Below are 7,277 nucleotides of genomic sequence, written 5' to 3'. Positions count from 1 at the left end.
CTGCACAGGTGACACGCAGTGGAAAATGTGCAAAATTGCTGGACATATATATTGATCTGCTACTGCTGCTGCTGCTTCTTCCCCCGCTTCACGCCTTAACCCTCTGCTGCCCGAAAACCCGAGGCGATAGATGTTAAACGGCCAAATCGATGGCAACACATGCGAGCCAAAAGCCAAAGAGAATTCGCTGCCATGGGAGTCGATTCCTTGGCTTGGCTTTCGACGGTATCCTGCTGCTTTTCAGCTCACCCCCCTAGACTCTCCCCCGCCGCCCCTGGCAGGCACGCCCATGCCAAGGCCCCCTCCCCCCGCCGGCAGCAATTAAAGCGGCGCCAGTTAAAGCCGACAAAGCGAATGCAAACAAGGAAATCAGCCAACGATCTTGGCCAAAACGGTTTGGGAATGCTCTATAATTGATATCAGTTGATTTTTTAAATTATAATTTAGTATACTAATATTTTTAAATTATTTTAATTATTTTATGGAACAAAATAAATCTATTCTAGTTTTTTATAAACATACATTTACATACAAAAAAAATATAGGAAATTCTCGGGGTTTAAATTTATGTTCCAAACAATTTATTTATTAAAACTTAAACTTAAGAAATAAAATAAGATGTTATAATGTGGAATAAGATGTTATAAGATGTTATAAGAATAAGATGTTATAATGTGGAATATAAACCTAACAAAATTAATGAAATTTAATTTTAGTTGTTCTAAAATATTTATTAAGATATATCAATAAAAAAGATAATAAAGAATAAAATAAGAAATTATAATAATGAAACTTAATTATTATAATATTAATATTGAAAACCAACAAAATCAGTTGGATTTGATATGTATTATTATATATTGTGAAAAACAACCCATATATTTTTCGTAAATCAAAATCTGTGAGATAAAGCTGATCTTCGCAATATCTCAGGGCTCGTGCTCGATGGATGACCCTAGCATCTTTGGCACGGACCCCTTGCAAAGAGCATATGCTAAACCAGCTCATAAACCATTTGTTATTCGCTGCCTGAAAAAATGTGGACTCCGAGTAAGTTATTTGCCACCCAGCGAGAGGGGGCTCTGGTTTTAGTCAGTTAGTCTGGTGTTTGTGCTGTGTGCCAGGCATAAATAGCACATGGCTATATGGCCATATAGCCATATAGTCGAGACCCATGGCTATCCTGACCCGTCCTATCCTCCCATGACATCCTATCTCCGCACTCGCTGTGTGGATATTGCGTATGTTTACACAGGGCCACAACCACTGAAAAGGCAGCCGATTGCGAGTGGTGCAAATGCCAGTGGGTTAGTGGAGTTACAGCCAGAGTCACAGTCACAGCCAAAACTAACACCACACATGGGCACTAACTGCGTGGAGATGTATCTTTTGTGTGCTTAGTGTAATTTCAACTAATTGCTTAATCAATAAATACATAGTTCAATTACTTTTATGACAGCCCGCCAAGAGGTTGAGCGGGCCTATCTCTGGGGATTGTCCCTATATCACTTTTCCGTGGAACTGTTCGTGATATAGAGAATACTCCTTATTTTTAGTCTTTTTTCTAACTTTGAGCCATCTTAAAAATCTTTAAAAATTATTGTTATATAAATTATTAAAACAAACATTTCTGTAAACTTTTATTTATATTTACAGAATTTATTTATACTCTTTTCCCTTCAAATATTTTTTTTTTATAATTTTTGATTTTTCTTTACAAAAAGTTCAATATTTTTTTGTTCAGCAAATGAGGCTGTCAAAATTTTAAGCTGAGCCTGCCTAATTTTTGCCCCAAGCGTGTTGCCTTTAATTTTGGTCAACGTTTTTAGTTTTTCCCTTATTTTTTCGTGGGGTTTTTTGGTTTTTGGCGAGGGGCGAACAAGGGGTTTTGGCCGTGTTTTTGGTGTGAGGAAGTTTTGGTCAAGCTAAGCGGCTTAAAATTTCGAGCACACCAGTTGGCGACGTCAAATGGCTGCCATCAACGGGGATTTTCGGGCCCGCGGACTTACCAATTCAATGAACCCGCCTCCTGCCCCCTCCAGCCCTCTCCCCGCCCTCGGAGCAGAATTTTCCAGCCCCCGGAAAATTCCCTAACCCCCTAAAGCAAGCCTTAGCCAAATGCGATCACACAAAAACCCAATTAAAAAGTTTGCATTTTTATGCCTCAGCCCCGCGGAAAAAAAAACGAAAAAAAAGATGTTGCGCCAAAAGGGAAAAGCGCGAGCGGTGGAAAATGAAGGGAAAGCGCCAAGGAAAAACGCGTGCGGAAAACTGTTTGTCAAATAATTTTTCACAGGCCAATCGAGAGCTTACGCTGGGGATGTGGTATGCTGATAAGGCGGCGAAATGATAGAGAGACAGGAAAAGTGCCGGAAAAGCGGAAAATGGGCGGCCCATTAGGTGGGCGGGGCGGGACTTGGAGGCGGGGCCAGTCGAAGAAAATATAAATACGAAAAATAAATGGAATTGTGACGTTTACGCGTTTTGCGAGCTTAGAGTGAGTTAATACTTTGGCACGTAGCGCGGAAAAGCGCGAAAAATGGTTGGAAAAATCATGGGGTGTGGGTGGAAAGGGGGTCAAAAGCAGCTGTCACCGAGCCGAGTGGAAAGGCGGAAAAGCGGGAAGACGACATCTCCAACTTACTTTTCCCAATTTTAATTATTTTTCTTCCCGTTTTATTATTTTAATTTTTTGTTTTTCGCCTTCTTCATTTCATTTTGGTCTTGTTTTATTTTCATTATTTTTTTGTAGTGTTGTTTTTGACTCTCGCTTGCTGTGTATTTTATTTTTACATTTTTAATTAAAACGCAATTTGCACTTACTTAGAAAATCATTTGGACTCTGTTTCTTTTGCCTTTGTGTGTCTTTTGTTGTTTATTTATCTTAGCTGGCTCACTTCGTCGCCAATATATTTCCCTTCCCTCTTCATTATTTTTCTGCAAGTACTTGGGATTTTTTCAAAATGCAAAAATAAACATAAATTTTTTTATTTAAAAATATACATTAAATGTTTATTGTTCTAAAAGAACTTACAAAGAAAGTATGAAGATTTTTGTAGTACTGGAAGCCACAAAAATGAATAACCACTGCATGTTGTAAGAAAGTAATAAATATTAAAAGATAAAGTAAGTCTCTTTTGAGTCTCAGAGTTATGGGAATCATAAAATAGTTATAGCTCCTATTTTAACCCATTTTAAATGGCCTGCGACTTTGGTCCACTATTCGTTAATCAAGCTTTATGACCAATGCCGGAATCTAGGGGCGTTGGGATGGGCAATCAAAAAATTGGCAAATGCAATAGAGGGAATTTCCAACTGTTTATTACACTGTTGGCCATCAAATAATCACAAAAGCCAACAAATTTAATAGCAGCTCTCCCTCTTTCGATGCCCAAAAAGGTTGGCCTTTTAATTGTTCGTTTGCCGAAAGTGGCAAAATGTTTGAACACTGCGAATTTAGCACTGAATGCGAGTGCATAATTAATATCGAGAGTTGCCACGGAAATCGGGGAAGTCGGAGGCAAACGGGGCACTGCGGACCTCTCATAATTCTCCTAATATTTGGTCGGGTCTGTGGGTCTGTGCGTTCATGGCAATTGGTATGTGCCCCTTTGTTTTGCTGTGTACATAATAAAATATATTTTATCTCATTGATCGCAGCATGGGTGCATGTCGAGAAAAATAAAATGAGTTTCAAAATAGTTATAATAATTAAACCATACATACTGGAGATATAAATTAAACTAAATTAAATTAAATTTTAAATTTGTATATTTCAATTAATAAGTATTATAATTCAATTTGTATATAGTTTTCTTTAATTTATAATAATAAAGTTTCTAGAGATATTACATCATAAATATTAATTTGACAGATAAAAGTAATATTTTTTTGTATACATTTTCTTTTAAATTCCTACTGCATATTAATCTATAAATTCATAATTTTTATAAAATTTCCATATTAAATTGCTGTTAATTTTCTTTTAGTGTATTGTCAAACAATGGAAAATGCCAGAGGTAAATTCCGAGGGGAAAGGTGATATTCTTGCTATTCAAAACGGCCGCGAAAACTGAAAAATATAGAGGGAGAACGGAGTAAGTACAGATAGCATGATAACAATGGCGCAGACTGTACATAAATGGAACAATGGAAAGATGAAGCGGAGGGGTAGAGAGAAGAGAAAAGAACGCAAAAAAATAATTTAAAATTTAAGTCGGAAAAATAGGCTGATGTGTTGGGAACAATTGAAAAGGAGTTTTTACTAAATTCCAAATTGTGAACATGTCTTAAAAAGAAAACAAATAATTATATATTTATTTAAGTGTACTGATTAAAATTCCCTGAAATTATGACATCCTTTAAGCCAACCCTATTTCATTTTAGGTCTATCCCAAGCTCAACTTGAAAAACAGCCCCTATTTTAAACCAGCAAAGTCCCTTAATCTTCTATAACTTATTTTTATCAGCAGGCCTCTTACTTTCTACACTCGCAAAATAAAATAAATCCCTCTCATAAAGTGCTGATGATTTTCGGGGATCGTTCGTGAGGCGTTCAACTCGGCAAACAATTTAATTAAAATATGTCAGTAAACCAGCCGAAAGGAAAAGCTCCACCCACCAGCCATCAACCCACCACCCGAAAAACAAAACAAAAGCGAGACAAAACAACAATTGTCGCTGGGATAAAATGGCAAATTGAAACATTTTGCAGCCGTGACAGAAACTGGTGACAATTTTGCGACTGGACAGGACGAAGGCCTCCTTTCGGTGTTGCCATAAAACTTTGCAGCCACTTGCTCCACATTTTGAGTTGAACCCCCTTCACAGGGCGGCACCCATTCCAACCCCCGTACACCCCTCTTCCCACCCAATCACCAACAGAAAAAAACCCCCTTTGTTTTTGCGTTTTTAATTTTGCTTTGAGACAATCTCTCTGTTACTTCTCAGGATCCTGCTCCTCATCCTGCTCCTCATCCTTGGCACTTCTTTATTTTTTCGCAATTGTCAACTGCCTGTCGGAAACGCCCCACCCCCACCCGCCACTTGGACTACACCCTTGTGTTGTCTTCATTTGTGCAATCTTTTCTTTTTACTTCGCGTCGCCATTTGATAAGTTTGACAGCGGCTACTTCTCAGCCTCCCCTCGCTGCCAGCCACTCCTCAATGGCTGCACTGGCAGAAAATTTTCAACCCAAAAATAATAATAACATTGGTTCAACAGATTATTATATTTAAATATTTTAATTTTTTTTTAAGATTTTCCTTGATTTTTACTTTTGGGGATGTTTTACATATTTATTTGGATTTAAAATAAAATAATACTTACAAAAAAGGTAATAGTTAAAATAAAACCATACAGAATATATTATTATTTTGGTTATTACTTAAGTATGTAAAGTCAAAGCATTTTTATTTTTTAACTAGTTTGTAAGCATTTAAAAATGTTCAGAATATATATTCCCCAAATATGTTTTTGAATTTAGTTTCATTTTTTATTTTATCAATTTAATTTAATAATTTTATTAAAGACATCTAAAGTATTTAAACTATAGGTTATATTTTCCATATAATATTCCCACGCTTTTTCTCCCAGTGCCTCCTTCGACACTCTTTCTGCTGTGTATTGTTGTGCAAATAAGCAGCGCTCAGGCGTCAAACTGAAAATAAATGAGCCAAAAGTGGTGAGCGACTAAGGGCCAAGGAAAGTGGTGGAGAAAGGAGAAAGGGGCCGAAAGGGGGTGAAAGTGGGCAGCCAGGGGATTGTGGATGATATTCTTGTTGCTGAAGTGAAAACAAATTAACTATCTCACGCTGGGTTTTTGTTACCAGTTCGGGAGACTGAGAATAAGAGAATAATAGGAACGGGGAAGAGGGGAGAAAGGACTTGCCAGGATGCGGGGACAAGGACGCAGTAGCTAGGCTCAGGGAAACGGGCAAACACTCGCCGAAATGGCTCCGAGAATTGTCCAAGTTGACAGCTCTGTTGATTCAGCATTACGCTCGAAAAAAAGTATCTCGGGGCGGGAATCCTGAGAATACGTCACTATTAAAATATCTGGATTATGCCAGTCAATGTTTAAGATCAAAAAGGATAAGGGAGAACAGTATCCCGACAGCTAAGGCTATCCACATATTATTGGTACTTGTAAACCTAGATCTCTTCTTATAAAGACCATAAGCCCATAAATAATTTAATACTTGAGTAACTGAAATAAAATGAAAGTTCTGCTATATTATTTTGTTCATTTTGATTTGGGTTTATACATTTAAAAACTTAAGGTATTCCATATTTATTGCCATATTTGTTTAATCGATTTCTCTTCCACAAAAGCTCAGTGTATTTTTAACATTTGGACATTGCTTTCTTTGCTCGTTCTCTCACTTTTATTCCGTTTGTCTTTGGCACTTTGCCTCATTGCTTTGAGCTGTCGTAATACTCTATTACATTCTTGGGTCCATAAAAAAATTGGGCATATAAAAACATCTAAATTGTTAACATTTTTCCCTGAATAAATAATTTTATAAATGTATGGCTGCCCTAGAAACTGAAAACATTTCCATCAGCACTTCGAATTATTGTTTAATTTGCTCTTTAATTTCCTGTTTTTAGGGCATTCAAAGTCGAACTTTCGATTCGACTTCTTCGCTGCTCTTCTTTTGTTGTTTGCTGTCCAATTTCGCTGTTCGCGATTTGGTATCTTTTTCTACTTTTTAGGGACTGCACCTGTTGATGAGCTGCAAATGAGATTTGGCAAACACTGAGGATGATGATGAAGCGAGTCCCAGAAACGAGATGACGACGGGTAAGGGGAGCTGGCAGCTGAAGTGGCGTTTTATGTGCACAATTTTATGCTAATGCCTTGCCATGGAATTAGCAAACAAATCTACGCACAACTTTAAGCCAGTTGACACTCACACACACACATTTGTTGGGGGGAAAAGAGGGAAAATGTAGGGTCTTTCAAGGAGACACACGAATAGAAAATATGGAGGGTACACTGGGATAAATTTGTAGCGTAGTCCAAGCCAATTTAAAGATAAAGTAAAATATTTAAATAAATTATTGCCATTGTAAGAAATTAAAATTAAAATATATTTAAGATTGTTATCCAAAAATCGCAAATATTCGCCTAAAAGTATGCAGTAAAAAAGGAACTTATATCGTTCTTTCGGATTCAAAATATTTTGTGGCATACTTGTAGACACTTTTATAAGAGATTTCCAAATTGTAGTTTTTGTTTAAGTACGACAGCAATACGTATTCATAACTCTGT

Source organism: Drosophila takahashii, chromosome X (genome assembly GCF_030179915.1).
Source record: "Drosophila takahashii strain IR98-3 E-12201 chromosome X, DtakHiC1v2, whole genome shotgun sequence".
Lineage (NCBI taxonomy): Eukaryota > Metazoa > Arthropoda > Insecta > Diptera > Drosophilidae > Drosophila > Drosophila takahashii.
This window is presented reverse-complemented; position numbering follows the sequence as displayed.